Source organism: Vombatus ursinus, unplaced genomic scaffold, assembly GCF_900497805.2.
Source record: "Vombatus ursinus unplaced genomic scaffold, bare-nosed wombat genome assembly UNPS02012515.1, whole genome shotgun sequence".
NCBI lineage: Eukaryota > Metazoa > Chordata > Mammalia > Diprotodontia > Vombatidae > Vombatus > Vombatus ursinus.
This window is the reverse complement of record NW_020952293.1, coordinates 2,298,109-2,319,739: the sequence shown is the minus strand read 5'-3', so window position 1 is coordinate 2,319,739 and position 21,631 is coordinate 2,298,109. Positions and strand designations below refer to the sequence as shown.

At 44.5% G+C, this 21,631-nt stretch overlaps 1 protein-coding gene across 4 annotated transcripts in view; it reads left to right on the top strand.

Moving 5' to 3' along the window:
* The first annotated feature begins 11,075 nt into the window (after positions 1-11,075).
* The window catches only part of IL34 (interleukin 34), a 61,174-nt gene continuing 50,618 nt past the window's right edge, over positions 11,076-21,631 (top strand). The window contains exon 1 of one of the 4 annotated variants that reach the window (XM_027857916.1): positions 11,076-11,143. The gene's annotated coding sequence lies outside the window, so the exon portion shown is untranslated. Of the gene's footprint in view, positions 11,144-12,019; positions 12,090-21,631 lie in introns of those variants that run through there. The other 3 variants (XM_027857920.1, XM_027857919.1, XM_027857921.1) reach the window with 3 other exon arrangements.

The window sequence follows — 21,631 nt, the reverse complement described above, 5'->3', positions numbered from 1 at the left end:
TCTCAATGTTAACCTTGACTCCTTGTTCTTCCCCACCCCACAGTCAATCAGTTGCAAATACGGCCATTATTAGCATCACAACATCCCTTGCATCTGATCCCTGCTGACTCAAGTATCCATCATTTCTCACCTGGACTGTTGCAATAGCCTTCCAATTGATTCCAAGTCTCTCTCTACACGCCAATTTATCTTCCACCTAGTTACTAACACATTCCAATGGTCCTTCTGTCCTCAAGGATAAAATACACAATCTCCTGTTTGATTATTAAAACTCTTAATAAACTGGCCCCGAATGATCCTTCTAGCCTCATTTTGCATTACTCTCTTTTCTGAATTCTGCAGTCCAGTAAACCGGCCAGACCTCACATTCCATGGAAAGATGTACAGTTCCATGGAAAGTGCCCCAGTTTAGTACAATCAGAGGGTTCTCCTCATCACCTCGAAACATTGGCAAAAAGAACTTGGGAACTTTGAATCAGAAGACTTGGGCTTCAGTCTATGCTCAGACATTTGCTTCCTGTGTTATCTTGAGCTTGTTCTGAGGAAGTATTTAAAGACTGGAAGAGAACCGGTATTCGTAAGGTGACTCCAAAGAAGTGAAAGATTTTTTTTTTAAACAGAAGGCAACATGGGGTAGTGGAATGAATACTGCACATGGAGTCAGAAGACCTGGGAGGGAAAGAGAGAGGAAGGAAGGAAGGAAGGAGGGAGGGAAGGAAGGAGGGAGGGAAGGAAGGAGGATGGAAGGAGGGAAGGAAGAAAGGAGGAAGGAAAGAGGAAAGGAGGGAGGGAGACGAGGATGGGAAGGAGGAAGGAAGGAAACAAAGAGGGAAGGAGGGAGGGATAGAAGGAAGGAAGGAAGGAAAGAGAGAAGGAGGAAAGGAGAGAGGAAAAGAAGGATGGAAGGAAGGAAGGAAGAAAGGAAGAAGGGATGGAAGGAAGGAGGGAAGGCAGAAGGGAGAGAAGGAGGGAAGGCAGAAGGGAGAGAAGGAGGGAGTGAGGGAGGAAGGAAGGAAGGAAACAAGCATTTATTAACTAGAAGGAGGGAGTGAGGGAGGAAGGAAGGAAGGAAGGAAACAAGCATTTATTAACTATCTAATATATGACAGGTACTGCACTAAACACTACAAATACTATCTCTTTTGATCATTGTTATAAGTTGCTCTTTCAAAGAAGCACCATCGGGACTTAACGCTGATGATGCTCCCAATACATCCCAACTCTGATTCTGGAATTGCTCCCAGAGCCAGTTTACAAGCCACACAAGAGAACCTGTGTAGTTTTTTGATATTAACATCCATTTAGATCTTAGATAACCAGGGAAAACATGGAAACCTAAGCTCTGGAGTAGGGGTTCTTATTCCTTTTTGTGGCATGGACACTGTGGGTAATCTGTGGGAACCTTTGGAGCTCTTCTCATAATTATGATTTTAAATGCAAAAAATAAAACACAGAGGGCTTCAAAGGAAATCAAATATGCTAAAATATGATTTTCAAAAAGTTTTAAAAAACATGTTCGTAGACTCCCTGCCCTGTGGGCAGTTGCTCTCTTCACTGCTTATTCCATCTCCCCCCATTCCCAACCCCATCCCTCCTTTTTTTTTTGCTTTCTCCATTAGATTTTTAGAGTTATCTACTAGGCCTCAGTTTCCTTATATATCAAAAATAGATGAAACTAATGACTTGAAGGCCAAAGAAAAATGGATTTTCCAAACAATATCTGAAATACCTTTGTTTCTTCCCTTTTACAAATATTACTTGATTCATTACATCTCAAAAATAACTTATAAACTTTGAAAAACTTGAAAAGTTGCCTGTTGAGATTTTTTTTTGGACTGGAGATATGATTTTGTCAGTGTAGGGAGCTTTCTCTACCAACACAGGTCAGCACCTTTTCAGAAACTTCTATGTGGCTAGGTTGTGCTGTGGATAGTGCTCTAGGCTAGGAGTCAGGAAGACCTTAGCTGAGTTCAAATCTGGCCTCTGACAATTACTAACTGGTGACCTTGAGCAAGTCACTTAATCACTGTCTGCCTCAATTTCTTCAACCCTAAGATAGGGGTAAATTACACCACTCACCTCACAGGGTTGTGAGGATCAAATGAGGTAATATTTGTAAAGCGCTTAGTGCAGTGCCTGGCACATAGTACGCACTATATACATGCTAGCTATTACTACAGTCTTAGCTTCCTGGGACATTGAGAGATTTGTCCTGGGTCACATAACCAGAAAAATGTCAGAGATAGGATTTGAACCCAGGGGTTCCTGGCTTGAAATATTATCTCTGTATCAATTAGACATTCTGTCTGTTAAAAATACCTACATAGTTTTCAAAGGAAGAAATCCTAGCTACCAATAGCCATATAAAATGTTCTAAATCACTGATAATTAGAAAAATATAAATTAAAACAACTCTGAGGCTTCACCTCATGCCCTTCATATTAGAACACTGGGCTTGGAGTCAGGAAAACCTGAAGTTCAAATCCGGCCTCAGACTTTTACTAACTGTGTGACCCTAGGAAAATCACTTGAAAAAAAAAACAAACCGCTGTTTGCCTCAGTTTCTCCATTTGTAAAACGGGATTAATAATGGCACCTACCTTGCAGGGTTGTTGTGAAGATCACAACAAATGAGATGGTAATTGTCAAGTGCCAGGCACATAGTGACCCCTTTATATATTTATTTAGGTAATTGGGGTTAAGTGACTTGCCCAGGGTCACACAGTTAGTAAGTGTCAAGTATTTGGTCTGAGGTCGGATTTGAACTCAGGTCCTCCTGACTTCAGGGCCTGTGCTTTATCCACTGTGCCACCTAGTTGCCCCTAGTAACCCTTTATAAATGTTAGCTATTATTATTATTTAGATTGGCAAAGCAGACAAAAAAGGAAAATGACAAACACTGGAGGGACTGAGGGAACAAAACTGTCATGGGAGCTGTGAAAGGTCTAGCTATTTTGGAAAGCAGTTTGAAACTATGCCCACAAAACGATTACAAATTGTGTATCTCCTTTGATCCATCAATATCACTACTAGTCTGTAGATTAAAGAGATTAAAGGCTGAGGAAAAGGACCTGTATGTGCAACAATGTTTACAGCAGCTCTGTTTGTGGTAGTAAAGCATTGGGAAGTGAGCGGGTGTCCATCAACTGGAGAATGGCTGGGCAGATTACTGCGCAAGAGTTTGGTGCAATACTATTGCACTATAAGAAATTATGAAAGAGATGGTTTCAGAGGAACCTGGGAAAACTTATAGGAACTGATGCAGAGTGAAGTGAGCAGAACTAGGTGAACAGTTTATACAATAACAACACTGTTGTAAAGACGAACAACTTTGAAAGACGCAGGAACTCTGATCATCCCAATAGCCAACCTTGACTCCAGAGGACTCACAATGAAACAGGATAGGATGCTAGAGAGGTGACTCAGGCATAGAGATGGTGATAAAAAATGTTCCAGGCTTGTTCAAGACAGGAATTTTTTTTGCTTGATTTTACATGTTTACAACAGGGGTTTTGTTTTTCTTGCTTTCTCAATTAGAGAACGGGGGAGGTGAGAGGGAGAGAAGGTGGATCTTCCTTTGGGGAAAAAATTGTAAAAAAACAATAGCTTACATAAATGTGGGACACGCATACATAATAACTTCTGACCCATTTCCCAATAGTCTAGCAACAGACTGCAGCATTTAAAAACTTTTTCATCATGGCTATTACAGGAATCCAATGAGATAATATATTTAGATCTTCTAAAGATTTCTGAGCTGCCACTGATGTTGCATTACTAATCTCAACCCAATTACTGCAAATTTAAAGTGAAAGCATTTAATAAAATCGACTATCGGGCAATATTTGGGAATGAAATCTGGTGTCAGACTTTCCTGGCCCCCATTTCCAGGGACTACTATTCATCCTCCTGACTTTTGGTCTCTGGGGGAGCACTAGGCTCACACCCAACCATCATCTCGCTCTCCCCAGCCCAGTGAAAGGCGGGGGGGTTCACACCAGCTCCTCATTTTTCTTACCCAATTGTCTGCTTCCGAGCTTGGGACCTGACCCTTTTTGCTCACTCAGTCCCCAGACAGTGGCTTTTCCTTACCCAGCCTCTCCATTAGCTACTTTCGTTTTGTCTCACCCCTCTCTCCTTCCCACCCCTCATTCACCAGTGAGATTTCAATTATCGTTTTCAAACTGGGGGCAGTGAAAGATACTGACCTGTGTAACTGCATCTAGGGGATGCAGTTCCCCACCTTCAAGTAGGAAGGTATCATCTGGGCCTGCCTATTGACACCTAAATATATTTTAATTTTCTAGCCATACCTAGTACATACAGTTCTTGCTTTATGCAAGCAGATTATTCAGCAGACCTCTACATAAAGCAATTTTTACCCAATGAGAATTTGCAAAGGACTTGAGGAAGGGAGGGAGAAAGAGAAGGAAAGAAGGAGGAAGGAGGTCACATACATCTCAAGGGAACCTGGGGGGGCCCCTGACAAAGAAGCCAAAACAGGAAGGGCTAGCTAGCTTGGCCAAATAGAGAGCAAGGGGGTGGGGTAGACACATGGGGGGCCTGACGAAGACACAGACAGGAGAGGGCAGGGGCTGGGGACAGACACCATACCAAATGCATACTGGACCCAGACATCAGGGCGGATGTATGGAACAGGCAAAGGTCTCCTCTCTCCAAGTAGGATGTCCCAAGCCAACCTCCTCCCCCAATCTGTACCTACCTTCTTTATGTCCATCCAGCTCTCCTGCTTTCACTTGGAGGACTTTTTCTAGGGTTTTATTTTTGGTGATTGTGGTTGGGTGAGAGGCCATGGAGCACCTAGCTGAACGACAGGAGTAGGGAGGCAGAGCAGGGTACTGTATAACAAGGTTAACATAGATGTTCTTTTGGAATGCACATTTCTTTCTGAATTCTTCAAATTTGCATAATATGAATTTATGTAAAGCAAGAACCGTCTGAGAAGTACTAGAAGAAGAAGCGAAAAAGAGGGAGCAATTTGTGGATATTTGACCCAGCAACTTTCTCAAAAGATGCTTGATACCCCACCTTCTCAATGGCCACAACTACCGAAGACCCAGTAAAGAAAGCTGGGGAGTGGGTGGACTGGTACGGTAGAGGTATGTTTCCACGTCAGTCATTCTGAGTCAAGATGGTAAACTCCAGAGAGAACGAGAATTATAGCCAGGAGAGGAATGAATCATAGCTGGTCTGGGGCTGTCCCAAAAATGGAGGGCCCAGAAGGAACTCACCAATGAGAAGGAGCCAACATGGCAGAAGGATGTTTCTAGGGTGAGAAGGCAGTTGAATCATGGCGGCAAAGTCTGAGAAAGTCAGAAGCATAGCCAGGAGGAGAATGATCTGATACTTATTTGTCCATTTGTGCCAGAGATGATGTGCTTGGCCTCTTCCATGAAGTTGGTTGCCTTGACAATGGGTACAAGGTGCTGGAATTTTTCTACTGTGGTCTTTGGGGAGGTGGTAGTAGAAATGGTGGTGGTTTTACCCACTTGGCTCATGCTATTCTCTCTTGCTGCTTTGATTAAGCTAGTTTACCTTACCGGCAAATAACTTGAGGGATATTGGATGCCAACCCACCTGGCTACATAAAAACCAGAATAGTAACATCATCTCACACTTCTGCAGTGATTCAAGGTTTACAAAGTGCTTTGCTCCCAACTTCGTACAGTAGGTAATAAACAAGTCCTATTGCATCTAAAATCCTACCTTTTCTATAAGAAGCCTCTCCTGATCCACCTTAATGCTAGTGCATCTTTCTATAGTTTATTCTGTCTACAGCTTGTTTGTTCAGAGTTGTTTGCATATTGTCTCCCCCAACTAAACTGTAAGGACCTTAAGGCCAGGAATATTCTTTTGCCTTTCTTTTTTATCCCCACAGCCTAGCACAGTACCTGGCACATAATAAGTGCTTAAAAAATGATTGCCTATCGACTGATTGACTTATCTTTAATAATCAAATATCATTTCTCTGGATCATGGAGCCAGAGCTGGAAAGGACAGTAGAGATCACTTGATTCACCCCTTTCATTTTACAAAGAAGGAAACTGAGACCCAGAGAAGTTAAGCTAATTTTTTCAAGGTTCCACAAAGCTAGGACTGGAGCTCAGATCTCATTCCATATTCAATAGTGAGCTTTTCACTACACTACCATTGAACCTTTCCTATGTAACACAAAGAAAAATAACATGGGAAGATGTGACCTTTAAGCCTCATGATTAAGAAGGGGGACAACTGGCAGGCCAGACCTAGAATGAATATCAACAAGAGAGTGTCAAAAGCAGAGACAAAACAAAGATTTTTCTTCAGAGGCTGGACCTGTTCAGTGTACTTTACCATTTTCATTAGATACAGAAGAAAGACCTATGAAGGAAGGGGAAAGGCACTGGGAAGGTTTGGCCTGGAGAGAAAAAGACTGAGGGACAGTTTAGTAACTACCTTTGAGTCAATGAAAAGCTCTGATGCAGAGAATGGAAAGCATCCTTTCCCAAGAACAGAACAAAAAGGTGCATATAGCATGAGGGACTGAGATTAGATATAAGGAAAGCTCTCCTGTATTTTATATTGGTGCAGTATGGGAGGCTTTTTGAATCTTCTTCTCAGGAAGTTTTAAAAAATAAGACAGATTCATTTATCTGGGAAATATTAAGTCTGGACCTTTCTGAAGGCAAGGGAATCATATTATGGCCTCTATTTAAATTTCTTTCCAAGACTACGATTTGCTCCAGAATGTTCTCAAACAAGACTGTGTCACCAATTCAGTGAACACTCCTTAAGAGTCTACAGTTTGCAAGAATCTGTGCTTGGTAATGGAGGGGAGGGAGGGGGAAATGGTGGAGGTGGTACAAAGATAACGAATGATACAGTCCTGTTTGCTTTTCTAGGAAGATGACAGATCCTGGGGCCAAAATAATGACAAATCAGAATGTCGTAAATGCACGGGAGAGGTTCAGCAGGTAGGTGTGAGAAACTGAGGAAGGACAGATTACTTCTGGCTTTGGGTGTGGGAAGCATTCTACGTACAAAGTAGCATCTGAGCTGTCCTCTGAAAGAAGAGAAGGATTTCAGCAGATGGAGATGAGAAGAGTGACAGCTCACATCAGTGGTGTGAACTTAAATTGGTCCCGAAGCCAACATTTCAGAGAAGGGCTCGGTTAGCTTTCAGCCTATGCTTCAGGTTTTGGATCTGACCTTAAGTTATCAAAACATCAAAACAGCATTGTGGACAACTATTGGTCTGCCTTTCAAGGCATTCTGGTTTAGTCCATCAGAAACATTCCTTTCCATTCCAACTGACAGAGAAGAGCTGTTTCTTTTAGAGGGCTCCCTTACAATGGGGAGAGGGGGCTGCTTGGGTGATATTTGTGATTATGCATGTCCCAGCTTTCTTCAAAACCAGATGTGGTTTGAAGGATGCTGACCCAGGCTACAACCGTTTGAATAAGGGGGGAAAAATAAAGAAAAGAGGTGTAAGGCCAAAAACAATTTCAAAGTAGTAACAGGAGAACAAGAGGTCTTGCTCCCAAAGCTTTTTTGCAACAGAGAGCCTTACAGATATTATCTGCTTCATCCTTATCGATGTCCCAGGAGGTCTAATGTTATGAAGTAAGGATCTCAATTTCTCAGGTAGGGAAACTGAGGCTCCATGAGGAAAGCCTTTCCTGCTCCACTTAATGCTAGTGACTTCTCTTTGAGAGTATCTCTTCTATCTATCTGATTTGGACATAATTGTTTGCATATTGGCTTCTCCTCTTATACATGAGCTCCTTGAGGGCAGGGAATATTTTTGCCCTCCCTTGTATTTCCATCACTTAGCATAATGCCTGGCACACAGTAGGTGTTTCATAATGCTTGTTGACTTATCCTGGGTCACATAGCAAGTCGGTGGGGGAGTTGAAAATTGAACTTGGGTTTCCTGGCTTTCTGAATATGTCCATTGGACCCCACAGCCTAGCTTGCTGATGCCAAAATCTTTCAAACAAAGCTTCTCTGTTCACCAAGAATTCAGCCTTTCCTTTTGTCCTCAACTTGGGACATTCCTGAATCAGTCAGGGAAAAAAAAAAATGTTTTCAGTTTCCCAAATCCCTGATGACTATCACAAAGTATTTGGCTAATCATTTCTATTACCTGACTACAGAGCTGTAATTAGGGTTAGGCAATTGGAATTTCCCCCCAAGGCACTAACAGGGGGTATGCCCCTGCCCTCTCATCTGCTCTCCAGTTACCAGCCTCAGGGTCCACCATGGTGTACTCCACTCTTGGGGTCTGCCTGGTACAGTGGAAAGAGCACTGGCTCTGGAGTGAGAGGATCTGAGTTCAGATTCTGCCTCTGATACTTAACTACTTTTGTGACCTTAAGGAAATCCTTAAATCTCCCTAGACCTCAGTTTCTTCAGCTGGAAAAGGAGGGATTGGACTAGATCATCTCTGAGATCCCTTCCAACGCGGGGTCCACGATCCTATGCACTCCTCGTCTCTTACCAGGGCTGATTCCATTATTGTGTTTCTAGGCTAATGGTCATATGACTCACCTTGCACAGGAGATGTAAGGAGTCTATGTCAGTATTGGGATTGTTCACCTGAAGTGGGATCCCAATCCCTTCCTGTGCCCAAGGTGAGCTTTCCCTAGCCAGGTTCCATCCTTTCCCCTCCTCAGGTGTCTAATCTAGCAATGGTTTCCCCAACATCTTTTCCCTCATGGAGCTTCATGTCCCGAGGTTAGAACATAAAGATCTCTCTCCAGGTCTGCCCTCTCTACAACCAAATTTGCCCTCTCTACAACCATGTCCCAGAATTCCTAGTTTCAGCTCTGCCTGGCTGAACTGGAATCACGACTGTCCCTGAAATTTTGTAAGAGCAGGGATGGTGATATGGGCTGGGGGGGAAGGTTGGAATTGACAGGCAAAATTGCCATATGAAGGAGTTAGTTGTGGTGCAGAAGAAAAGAGCATCCTGGGGGTTAGAGGTGCCCCCACGATCTGGAGAATCCACATAAAAATTTTTGGCCCTCCCTTCATACCAAAGAAGTCTGAATTATTATGGTATTAAAAGATAAAATATGTTGATATTATACAATACTATAAATATATTTTGTGCATTTTTGAGTTTCTGAACTATTCCTGTGTCATCTCTGGCTTAACAAATCTTGGTTTAATTGGAATTTGTTTCTTCCTCTACAAAATAAGGGGGTTGGAGTGGATGATTACTAAGGCTTGATTTAGCCTTTTTGGGACCTGGCTTCAAATTCTATTTCTGAGTCTTACTGTGTGGCCTTGAGAAAGTTATTTCCCACCTCCCTGGGCCTTAGTTTCCTCACACTTGTGTAAATGAATTGGTTTTTCACTGACCTAATCACAGAGAAGGGACCACTTAATCAGGTGTCAAATGAGCTATAAAATCCAGCCACTCCAGGTGATCCTAGAGGTTAGAATGGTTTCTCAAATGACTCAGAAAAGGAATAACTAGATAATGCCTCAAGGTGACCTTTAAAAGTCAGTCCCCTGAGTCCAGGAGACAGATTCCAAGAAGAAATCTGACCAGAGGAGTAAAAGCAAGGAGCCAGAGAAAGGATAACTATAGGAGAAAAGAGATGCTCAAAAAAAAGGAAATGGCTTCAAACGGACAGAACTCTGAGGTAGAGGTTACTTGGGCCTGACAGGAGGCATGTGGGGACAGAAGCTGTAGAAGTGAACTTCCCCCCACCCCCACCCCAAATCTCTTTAAACTCCTTAGAGGGGACCTGAAGCCTTCCTACGGGTTTGGCGGAAGAAAAATATACCTTTCTCTTAAATGTTTAGTTTGTCTTTATAAACAGAGGTGACAACCAGCAATTGCTTACTGAGGTTGTACTCACTGGGAAAAGCTGGGAAAAAGTGAATGGGAGTGGGGGAAGGGGGGGGAAGAGTGTTTTCAGAGAAGAGTCAAATCTAACTCCGAGATGTTTTTTCAGAGCAGCCTGTGGCTGGAGGCTCAAACTAATCAAAAGATAAAGGGAATTGCATATCCTTTAAGGCTGCTTTCAACCTAAGGAAAACCCATATAGGCAAAGAGTTAAGCAAGAGAGTGAGGGACAAGAAGAAGTTGTTGAATAATTTCAGACACTTCACCATCTCCCCTAACCACTCATTGCTACATGAACATAATCATGAGGAAAAAAATTCTTTGTTATTAAAGAAGTGCAAAGAAAGCAGGCACAAACCAAAAGATCCCAACCTGAACTCGAGGGCTTCCCCCCACCTCCGGGAGTTGCCAAAGGGTGATTTGTTGTTGATTCTCTGCCAAGGAGGTACGCATGTAGCCAGGTGCTCCCCTATTCAGGAGGTACCCACCAAGGGGAACGAGGTGCCCATTTGGGCACCACCTTCCACCCTTTGGTGCCACCCTTTGTTACCACTACTGCCAAGAAGGTATTCAGGAGGAGGAAGCCTGCCAGACAGGTGGGAATCTCTGTTTGTGCCTCCTTGACCCGGGAGCACTAACCCGGGTGGGACCCGGGCTACGTGTGAAATAGGCTGGACTAGATGTTCCCTGAGGTCCCTTCAACTCTAGACTGAAAATCCTCAGCTCCTGGAATGGGGCTACAAAGACGGGGAGTGGGAGACTGCCTCTGCCAGCCTGGCCTTGTCTGTCTGGTGTGAGCAGGCTGGCAAATGCTGCCCACTCATGCAGAAAACTACATTCTGGATGATGCCCGAATAGCTGCTTCAACCCACATCGCTGGAATCTCCGGGATGGATGGTCCTCCTTTCAAGGGCGTTTTTCTGAACCCTGGGGAAGAATTCCCCTCCGCTTTCCGGGAATTCTCAAGGTTTCTGGCTCGGACTGATGCTGCCGCTGCCACCACGCACCGCGCCTCTGAGTCATCTGCGTGGCAAGCGAAGCCTGGGAATGAATACGCGAGACCCTCGCGCGAGCCAGCGCTAGCGCCGGGCGGGCGGGCAGGCTGCAGGAGGGCAGGGAGGCGCGCGCCTGAAGGCGCGTGACTGGGGAGTGGGGGGGGGGCGGTAGGTGGGGGGGGGGAAGGGTGGGGAAGAGAGACAGCACGAGGAGCCCTGGAGCCCAGGCGAGCGAGCCGCACGGCCCCGGCGCGGAGCGGGCGCTCCCTCGGGCTCGGTGCGGCCCCAGGTAAGCGGTGCGTGCCGAGGTGCGGTGCAGCGCTTAAAGTTCGGGTGTGCAAGCCTGCCCGCGAGCGTGTGTGCATGGATGTGCGTGTGTGCCCGCAGCCAAGTTGGAGGAACCGCGGGGACTAGTGGAAGAGTTGGCCCGGGGCATCCGGTGGGGAGCCTCTGAAGCCGCGCTCCGTGCCGCGGCCCCTCGGCTGGACTGAGCCGAGCTGGGCAGGGCTGGGGGACCGAGGGGAAACCCACGCCACGCCGTGCCGCTCTGTGAGCCAAGCTGGGGCGAGCTGTCTGCCGGCTGGGCTGTCAGTGGCCCTGCCCTGCCCGGATCTGCAGCCCACGGCCACCCTTTGGGCAAGGGCTCCAGCTAGTCGACGGGCAGCCAGGCTCCTGCCGCCCCCCCTACTTGGGCATTCGGCGAAGGTAAAGAAGCCCGCGAGCGGGCGCTGCTGGAGCTGAGAGCGACGCCCGCGTAATTTGGGGTCTCACTGCCGGTTACGTAAGAGCTTGGGGAGCAGGGGCCCCGCATCCGCGCTCCAGCCAGGTCCCGTCCTCCCTCGTCGCCCTGTTTCCCAGGGCGTCTAGGGGCAGCAGTGAATAGGCAGGTCTGGCCCCTGGCCAGGCCCTGAAGGGGCGCGGGGCGATTGATGAAAGTGGCGGTGTCTGCGCGGCTCGGGCGTCGGGACTGCGCTGTTGCCTTCTCGGCTGTGCGGCGGAGGCGAAGGTGCCTCGGGTGTTGCGCCCCACGGGGGGCTGCGGGAAGGACTGGGGGCTGGCGCGACCCACGCGGCCCCGCCCGTCCACGTGCAGACAGGTGTTCGCGCTTTCAGCTCGCCGACCGACAGTGACTGAGCGAGCCGGCCGGAGAGCTCCGCCCGGGGAGGGCGGCAGGAAGCTTGTTAGGGGCAGGCCGGGCAGTTGGCTGCCAGCCGGCACCCGGCCCCTGCCTATCGGTGAGTGCGTGCGCTTTGGAGCCCGCTCTGCGAGTACAGATAAGACTCGTGCACTGGGGGAGGGCGGCAGCTGGCCGGGACGCTCCGCCGGGCAAGCCGGGGCTTCTGTTAACGACGCCTGCACGTAACCAAGGGAGAGGAAGCGGCACTTCCGAGCGTTTTCCTGGCTAGTCTTGGGTGACTGGAATAATAATAACTGACATTTTTATGTAGCGCATTAAAGTTTCTGGGGGTGCTTTATCGCCACGATCTCGTTTGACCCTCATGCTTCGGGTATTATTAAGTCCATTTTGCAGACTAGGAGGAAGCTGTGACTCAAGGACCGAGGGACGTATCGAGGTGTATAGATAAGGTATTTATAGGGCTTGCAGTCCTCAACACTCGGGTTCCAATCCCACCTAAGACCCTTGCTAGCCGTATGATCCTGGGCAAGTCACATAGCCCCTCAGCCTCAGTTTCTTATCCTGCAAAATGGGGATAATGATAGAACAGTGTTATTGTGAAGATCCAATGAGATGGTATATGTAGGGTGCTTTGCAAACCTTAAAAGAGCTATAGAAATTCATAATTAAAACGAAGGGGTTGGTCGTGAGGGCCTTTGAAGTCCTATCCACGGCCCTAAATCCATGACTTGCTTGCACCTCATAAGTATGTGTGTGTGGTTACTATGGGGGGAAAGGGGGATTCGAACCCAGGTCTTCCTGGTGCCAGGTTCAGGAGTTAGGCTGTCACACCGTGAGGAGCTGGTTAGCACTATCTTTTGCCAAGGTATTGGGTAGTGGAACCCTGGAGTTTATCCTTTCCTGTCACCTTGTTTTGGCAGGCAGCCTCTCATTCTGCAAAATGAATACAGTTCCAGGATTCTGCAAGCGGGGGAGAGGATTTCTCCTCCACATTCTTTGAAATTTGCAATTATGGATGTTTCTCAGTCCTAAATTTGGGAAGGAGGGGAGGCTCCTTGCTTCCTTCCATTCTGTATTATTCTTAAGTTTTTTTGGTTTTTTTTTGTTTTGTTTTGTTTTTTTTTTTTTGCTCGGGGGGGTGTGGGTGGGGGGGGGGGGGGGGGGGCAAGGACTTAAATGTGCATTTAAAGATTGGTACCACACCCTTGGGACCCGAGTAGTGTTTCTAGGTGTGATCAGGAAAGGCTATTTGCCAAGGAAGGGGGAGGAATTGTGAAAAGACCTCACAGTTCTGAAAAACACCCGAGATCGGCCTATTTGTCAAGGACAGGGGTTTTCAGGGCATATCTGTTCTTGCAAAAGTAGATTCAGAAACTGAGGCTTCTGGACAATTTCTTTCCCTTCCCCTCAAATCTTGCCCATGACATTCATTTGCCTCTGGACAAAGTTTACTGGTTGCTGGCAGATAAGTTGTTTTTTTTTTTCCTCCCTTCATTTCCTGGGATCTCAGTTTTCCCATCCTCCTCTTTGAGAATGTCTCTAATTGCTAATTAACAAATTCACTTGGAAATGAAAAAAACATTCTTTTCATTATTATCTTTACTCATCCCCTTTAAAATAATTTTTTGGACTATTTTCCCTCCAAACAAACCCAGTTACAGAATAAGCAAAATGGAGTAAGAGAAAAAGAAAATCCAAAGGCAAAAAAATTTACAAAATTATGTAAAAAAGAAATTGTGAACCTTTATGATTTTTGCTGTCACTTATTGGTAGGAGTGGTGATAGGTGCCTGGGGTGGGGGGAAGGGAAGGAGAAAGAAGGGCAGGACCCCAGGGTTCTAATAATCCTAATGTTATGGATTATTTTAATTTCTTTGTATCCCTAGTGCCTAGCCCAGTGCCTGATATGTAGTAGGCTTATCTGAACTCTGACATAACAGTTTACTAAGGTTCCAAAAGTATCTTTGTAAAAGTGGATTGTTTGGAACTTGAAATCCATGGAAACAGTGTTACAAATGCTGATGAGGTTCCCAGACCTTCTCCAAAATGCCATTTTGACCCATAACATATTGACAGTGTAGGGAACAGGCCAAGTGTAAGACTGTTAACACAACCAATAATAATAAATTACTATCATTTATATAACATTTTAAGGTTTGCTAAATGCTTTTTTTCTTTATTTACTCAAACACCAGAAAACAAATACAGAAAAGAAAAAGAAAAGAAAAAAAAACCATATCATAAACTTAAGCTGAGTGCTTTATAAATATTGACTCATTTGACCCTCATCTTCAGTTGACCAAGTCCATGGGGTTTTCTTGGCAAAGATAGCTGAGTGGTTTGCCATTTCCTTCTCATTTTACAGATGAGGAAACTGAGGCAGACAGGGTTAAGTGACTTGCCAAAGGGTCACGCAGCTAGTAAATATCTGAGGTCACATTTGAACTCAGGTCTTCCTGACTCCTGACCAGTACTCTGTCTACTGTACCACTTAGCAAAGATGGAAGGGAGAGCTGCATATGTAGGTTAAATTTGCATGTAAGAAAGGAACAATTTTGCAAAATACATTTTTTTCTTTATAAAAAGAAGGGAGTGGTGATTGGAGCAGTGGAGAGCAAGCTGGATCTGGAGCCAGGAGACCTGGGTTCACACCCTGGGCAAGTCACCTGCCTTCCTTTGGCTATTCTTGTCTGTAACATGGGATTGGACAAGATGAGTTTTTTTTGACTTCTCTTCAAGCTTGAAATGCGTGGTCTTGTGATTTTTATGCTTTCTCTTTTCCCCTCTTTGGTTTTGTTTGATTTGCATTCTGTATCACTTTCTCAGGGAACCTAGCACCCTGCACCTAGCATCTCGATCAGTGAGGCAGTGAGGTAGGGTGGCCTATTAGATAGTCTTCTGACGCTTATTAGCTGTGGGATTCTGGACAAATTCTTTGAGTTTCAGATTCCTCTTTTGTGAATCCTCTCTCACCCCACATATATACAGTTTCTCTACAGTATCTGTCACATATCTCTCCTTCTCCTATTCACATAACCATCACCTTGGTTTAGGCCCTTTTCACCTCTTCCTGGGACTTTTGCAGCAGGCACAAATTGGGTTCCCTGCCTTGTGTCTCTCCTCATTCCAAATCATTCTCCACATAGCTGTCTGTGATTTTCCTAAAGTATAGGCCTGATTGAGCCCAGTGGATAGAGTGCTGGGCCTGGAGTCAGGAAGACTCATCTTCCTGAGTTCAAATCTGGTCTCAGACACTTGCTAGCCATGTGACCCTGGGTAAGTCACTTAACCCTGTTGGCCTCAGTTTCCTCATCTGTAAAATGAGCTGGAGAGGGAAATGGCAAACCATTCCAGTATTTCTGCCAAGAAAACAACAAATGGGACCATAGAGTCAGACACGACTTACTGGTTAAACAACAACAAATAGGCCCCGCCATGTCATGTCACCTCCCCTCCTACTCACTCTCTCTCCCTCCCTTCCCATTCAGTAAATTTCAGGCTCCCTGTTACTTCTAAGGTCGTGTCTTCTGTTTGGCATTTAAAGCCTGTCACGATCCGGTCCCTTCCTGTTTTTTCCAGTGTTTTAATACAACATTGTCCTTTATGGGGCCCACTTGCTTGTCTGTGACTCTCCCCATGCCTGAAATGCTTTCTCCTCTTAACTGCTGACCCTTAAACTCCCTGTCTTCCTTTAAGACTAGTTCAGACTTAGGGTGGACTGATCCTGTTCTGGAGTGGTTTAAGTGGGGAAAGAGAAGGAAGGGTAAAAGGAATACACTCATGTAGAAAGGAGAGAGAAGGGGGTGGAACTTTCTGCTTCTCACGCTCAGGATTTGTGAGAAGAGTGGGTACCCTCATGTTGGAAGAGGGGGGAGGATTGGGCATTAGATGAACCTCCCATTTCTCTGAGATGAACAAAAGAATGGTGAACACATGAAATAGTGTGAGAAGCAAGTGGACAGGGAGGGGCATTAGGGGGAGGTTGCTTTGCTGTCCTGCTGTTTGTTCTTCATTCTTGAAAAGGACCATGATATCATGGAGGTTATTTCATGACTTGCCTGTAAATTGGATTTAAGTGAGGAAGTGCTGTGCAAAGTCACCAGCCTCACTTTCACCTCTGGAGTCATCTGGGTTCAGTGGCCAGATATAGTCACGACAACTGGAGATGGCCCAGGATGCAGTGGGAGACCTTGGCCTTTTCAAGCTAAGGTCTTTAACATGTCTCAAAACAGTCTTCCTTGTCCTGAGTGGGGGAGTAAAGATTGGTGGTGGTGGTAGGGGGGGAAGAACTAACATCTGGGGGGGGGGTTGACCATCAACCTGGGAATGGCTGAACACATTGTGGCATAGGAATATAATCAAGTAATACTACACCTAAGAGATGACCTAAAATCTTGGGTCATGGGAACTGATGAGTATAGAAGGAGCGCAGTTTACTCATGGACAGCAGCATTGGAAAGAACAAAAACTTGGAAAGACTCAAGAACGCTGATCAGTGCAATGACCAGCCGCGTTTCTGGAGGACCTAGGATGAAGCGCGTTATCTGCCTCCTGACAGAGGGGCAGAAAGAGGCTTGGCCCATGTGGGAATTTATTTTACTTGACTCTGTTAACTTGTTTCCAAAGGTTTTGTTTCCTTTTGGAGGGCTGTTGGGAGGGTGAGTGGAGGGGCTAGCAGCAGTGATAGCAAATAAAAAAGCCTATTGAAACATTGTTTTTTTTAAATGCATGCAAGAAAACAGAAGGAAGTTGAGAAAGAAACAGGCAGGGTAATTTATTATATACTTAAAAAAGGCAGGCAGTATGACATAGAGATTCATGGCTTCATGTGCAACCTCAGTGTTCTGCTGTGTATTTGAAATGCTCCCTCCCCCCCTTTTTTTGGTGTTTAAGTTCAGAATAAAAATGTCAAAAAAGACAATTTAAGGAGGGCGGAAGCCTTTCCCAGTCCCCTGAGCTGCTAGGACCTTTACTTAAAGACTACCTTCTATCAACTCTGTCTGGTATGTACTGATTTGTATAGTCTGTCTTCCCAATTAGGACTAGGCTTTTTTGCATGTTGTTTTGGTTTTCCCAGAGTTTAGCTCAGTGCCTAGCACAGACTAGACACTTTATAACTGCTTGTTGATTGATTGACTCTATGAATCATGAATAACAATTCCTGTTGTGTCTCTCTTGGGGCTGTTATAGGCGTGCAAATGAAATTATGTATGGAAGGCCCTTTGTAGATTTTTAAGCACTTTATAAATATCCACTACTATTGTTATTTATTGCTTCAGACAAGCTGTAAGAATACTTTGAAAAGAATGAGAGGCATCATCATCATTATTAGAATATTATTATTATTACTACCGTTACTGTAGCTTACTACTTTTCACTACTAATCTTACTACCATTACTGCTACTACAATTCCTACTACTGTTATTATTACTACGATTATCAGTGAGCAGCCATGTATGCCAAGAACTGTTTCCTGTATGCTCAGGAGCTACTGATAACTACTTAGTTAGTGATGCTGTTGCAAAATATAGGTAATAGTGAAGCTGGTTGTCAGAGGCTTTAACAAGGGTTATAAAACTCCCTATAAAATGTTGTGCTCCCTGAATATGAATTAGAGAGAGGCTGACTATGGAGAGACTGGACCCTAAGTAAGTCTTATGGGATTTAATTGTTTGATGCCGTGGCCTGTAGCCACCTCTGTTGGCCCCGGGAGGTGATTTGCTGGAAACTTCAGCCAAGAGCAGGGGTTGGGACAGACTTGTCTGGGCAGGACAAATTACCTTTCTTGGCTTCTGGCTTTGTTTATTTCTGCTACTTGATGGAAAGAAAGAGTTGGTTTTTGTTTGTTTGTTTGTTTGTTTGTTTTGAGGTCTCATGCTCTAGAGGAAATACAGCTGGGTCCAAATTAGGTGAATGATGAATCTTCATAAATTTGAATTCACACTATTCTAAAGGTATAATTATGTAAAACTTGATAGTGGGTTCTAGCCCAGTAGAACTATGTTTTGCTCATTTAAATAATGTGAACTCTTTAGGGGATTCATTATTTATGTTATTTGGGACTTATATGTAACACTGGACACAAGGGTAGAATTCATCATCTATCTACCTACTTTTAACAATCATTAAAATTTTTTTGAATTCCAGATTCTCTTCCTCCCACCCCTTCTCCACCCATTTAGAAGACAAGCAACGTATCACTTATACGTATGAAATCATGCAAAACATTTTCATATTAGCCATGTTGCAAAAAACAAAAACAAAAGCAAACAATAAAAAGCAAGAAACATAAAGAAAGTGAAAAAAATATGCTTCAGTCTGTACTCAGAGCTCATCACTTCTCCCTCTGGAGGGGATAGCATTTTTCATCTTGGGTCTTTTGGAGTTCTTAGGGATCATTGTCTTAATCAGAGTAGCTAAGTCTTCCACAGTTGATCATCTGTCATACAATGTTGCTGTTACTGTGTACAATGTTCTTCTGGTTCTGCTCACTTCTCTCAGTTCTAGTAAGTTCTTCCAGGTTTTTCTGAAGGCCTCCTGCTCTTTTCTTAGAGCACAGTAGTATTCCATCACAATTATATACCCCAACTTGTTCAGCCATTCCCCAACTGATGGGCATGATGGACATCCCCTTAATTTCCAGTTCTTTCCACCACCAAAAGAGCTGCTATAAACTTTTCTTTTTTCTTTGATCTCTTTGGGATACAGACGTAGCAGTGGTATTGCTTATATAGTTTTATAGTCCTTTGAGCACAGTTCCAAATTGTTCTCCAGAATGGTTGGACTAGTTCATAACTCCACCAGTAGTGCATTAGTGTCCCTATTTTTCTACATCCATGAAGGTAGAATTCTTGCAATTAATCATCTTCTTTGGGGATTAAATCTCTAGGCATCCACTAGGAAACCACTGCCTATTGTGACTTGAGCTGAGCCAAGGAAATTCCTGTGGGATTGGGCCCAGTATTTCTGGACTAGTGACATGCCACTGTTGTTTGGATGATCTTGAGAGAAAATTTAAAAAAAATTCCAAACCTCTGAAAAGAGTTCGATGGTACATATTTTATAGGACAGTGAGTCACAACTAGTTTTGTTTATAGAATTTCTTAATGCTCTTCGAGAAAATTTAAGATACTCTGGAGGGTTGCAAAACCAAGGTTAGGAGTTCTGGGTCAGAATTTTCTCCAGAAGGGGAAAACCAGAGCCGTTAGGAAAGACCTGCTTTTATTGTGGGGTTTGGCATGACTATGAAAAGAGGCTGAATTTGTTTTTTTTTAAACCCAATTATAACACCTTATGCCCTAAAAAAGAAAAATGCCAACCCATATCCCAAGTAAGGAAAATGTCCTTTGACTTATATATTTCCCTGTAGAACCAGAATTGGTCCATCATGCTGGACTTGTTCTTTGTAAGATAAAGCAGCATACTTAAACATCTCATGCTGTATTTGAATGTATCTGATCAGTGGTAGGCAAAGGAAAGAATGTTCAAATTATTCAAGTTTTAAATTCTCTTAATAAGTTATAAATATAGCATTCACAGTAGATACTAATAACTACTAATTATCCAACTAAATTTGAATTATTTACCTCTTAAAATTCATATTATATTACATTAAATAGGAAAATAATATTATAAAATACATTAAAAAAGAAAAAATAAATCTGTTCAGTCCCCTCCTCCATATCTATGTGAGCCTCAGCTTTCTTATCAGTGAAATTAGGATAATAATCCTTTCCCTTCTCCACCGAAGTTGACTCCATTGTTTAGCTTGACTAGAAGATGACTTTGGGTTCCTGGAGGTTAGACCATAAATTTCAGTGGGCCTTTCTTGATATCAGAAGAATTTAGCACTTAAATGCTTGTTGAGTAAATGAGTGACCAAGATGGAAAGGCTTCACCTATGACCCATTTGATGGCAGCCATCGAACAACTGAACTCATTAAGATTGGAGGAACCCATCACCAAATTAGCTCCAGGTTGGGTGGGGGTGGCTGCTCTGAACACAGCAACCCCTGAAGCTAAGTTGGTGAGGGGAGGAGGTTGTTGAAGGATATACTAGCCCAGCCAGTGAAGTCCGGATCGTTGGAGTGCCACAAATGAAGGAATCCCTGGCTTGCCTACATCACGGGGTGGTCGTGAGGAATAAATGAGATCACATAGGTCAAGCGCTTTGGAAACAATGTAAGTGAAAGGCTGGGAGGCTTTCATCATGATGTTTAATTTAATTTGTTATTTGCATTGGAGAACACGGAGGATGTGTTTCTTGTGCAGGTGAGGACAGGTTCTTAGCAGGAGAGCATGAGAGGAAAAAGGGGGAGAACTGGAAGGAGGTGGAGGGAACAGACATGGAGCTGTTTAGTCAGTCAGTAGGCATTTATTAAACACCAACTATGTGCCAGAGTCTGTGCTAAGACAGTGTTTGCTCTTGCTAACCCAATGTGATGGGGAGAAAGCATAAACACCAACTCTATACACACAACATCCATGCACAGGAAAAATTGGGGATAATCAGTAGAGGGAAGACACTAGAATGAAGGGGGATTGGGAAAGAAGGGGGTGTTTTCCCGCCAGGGAAGGCAGGAGGAGGAGATGAGGAAGGAGAGCATTCCAGGCATGGGGGGCAGCCAGGAAAAATGCCCAGCGCTGAGATGGAACGTCTTGTGCCAAGCAGCAGCCAGCTCCATGGCGTTTTGCCGAGGCTGGGGGAGGAGGATGTTCAGGGGATAAAAGACTGGAAAAATGGGGAGGGGAGGCTGTGAAAGACTTGAGTGCCACACAGAGGAATTTATATTTGATTCTGGAGGTAATAGGGAGCCACTGCAGTTATTGAATGTGTGTGAATCCTGAGCAATGACAGTTTTCATATATATGCTCACTCTTGCAAAACTACCTTAAGGAATACTGGGCTTTTCAGACTTTTCACCATGTCCTTAACTTCCCTATCTCTCTGAAGGGGAGGAGTGTGTGTGTGTGTGTATGTGTGTAACTGCTTCAGTATTTTAAAGCTCCGTTATTTGGTGTAGACAATTCCTTCATCTTTGCAGGTTATAACCCATCTACTTATAACTTACTCCTAATTTATTGGCAGGGGTAAGTAGGTGGCACCGTGGATTGAGCATTGTGCTTGGAGTTCAAATCTGGCCTCAGACACTTACTGGCTGTGTGACCCTGGACGAGCTACTTAACCCTGTTTGCCTCAGTTTCCTCATCAGTAAGAAGACCTGGAGAAGGAAATATTAAACCACTCCAGTATCTGCCAAGAAGACCATGAAGAGTTGGACACACCTGAAAATGACTGTACAACAACAACAGTAGCAATTTCTTGTCAAAGTCCCTTGCACACGGTCACTTCCACAATGAGATTGTAGATTTGGGATTAGGACTCACCACCCTCTATGGCTCCCATCTTTCCCAGGGTCACCTTTTCCTAGCCCCCTAAGGATGGTTCTGTTGTATGCTGCTGCTCATTCTTTGTTTCTTTTTTTCTTCCTTCCTTCCTTCCTTCCTTCCTTCCTTCCTTCCTTCCTTCCTTCCTTCTTTCCTTCCTTCCTTCCTTCCTTCTTTCCTTCCTTCTTTCCTTGCTTCCTTCCTTCCTCCCTCCCTCCCTTCCTCCCTCCCTCCCTCTCTCCCTCCCTCCCT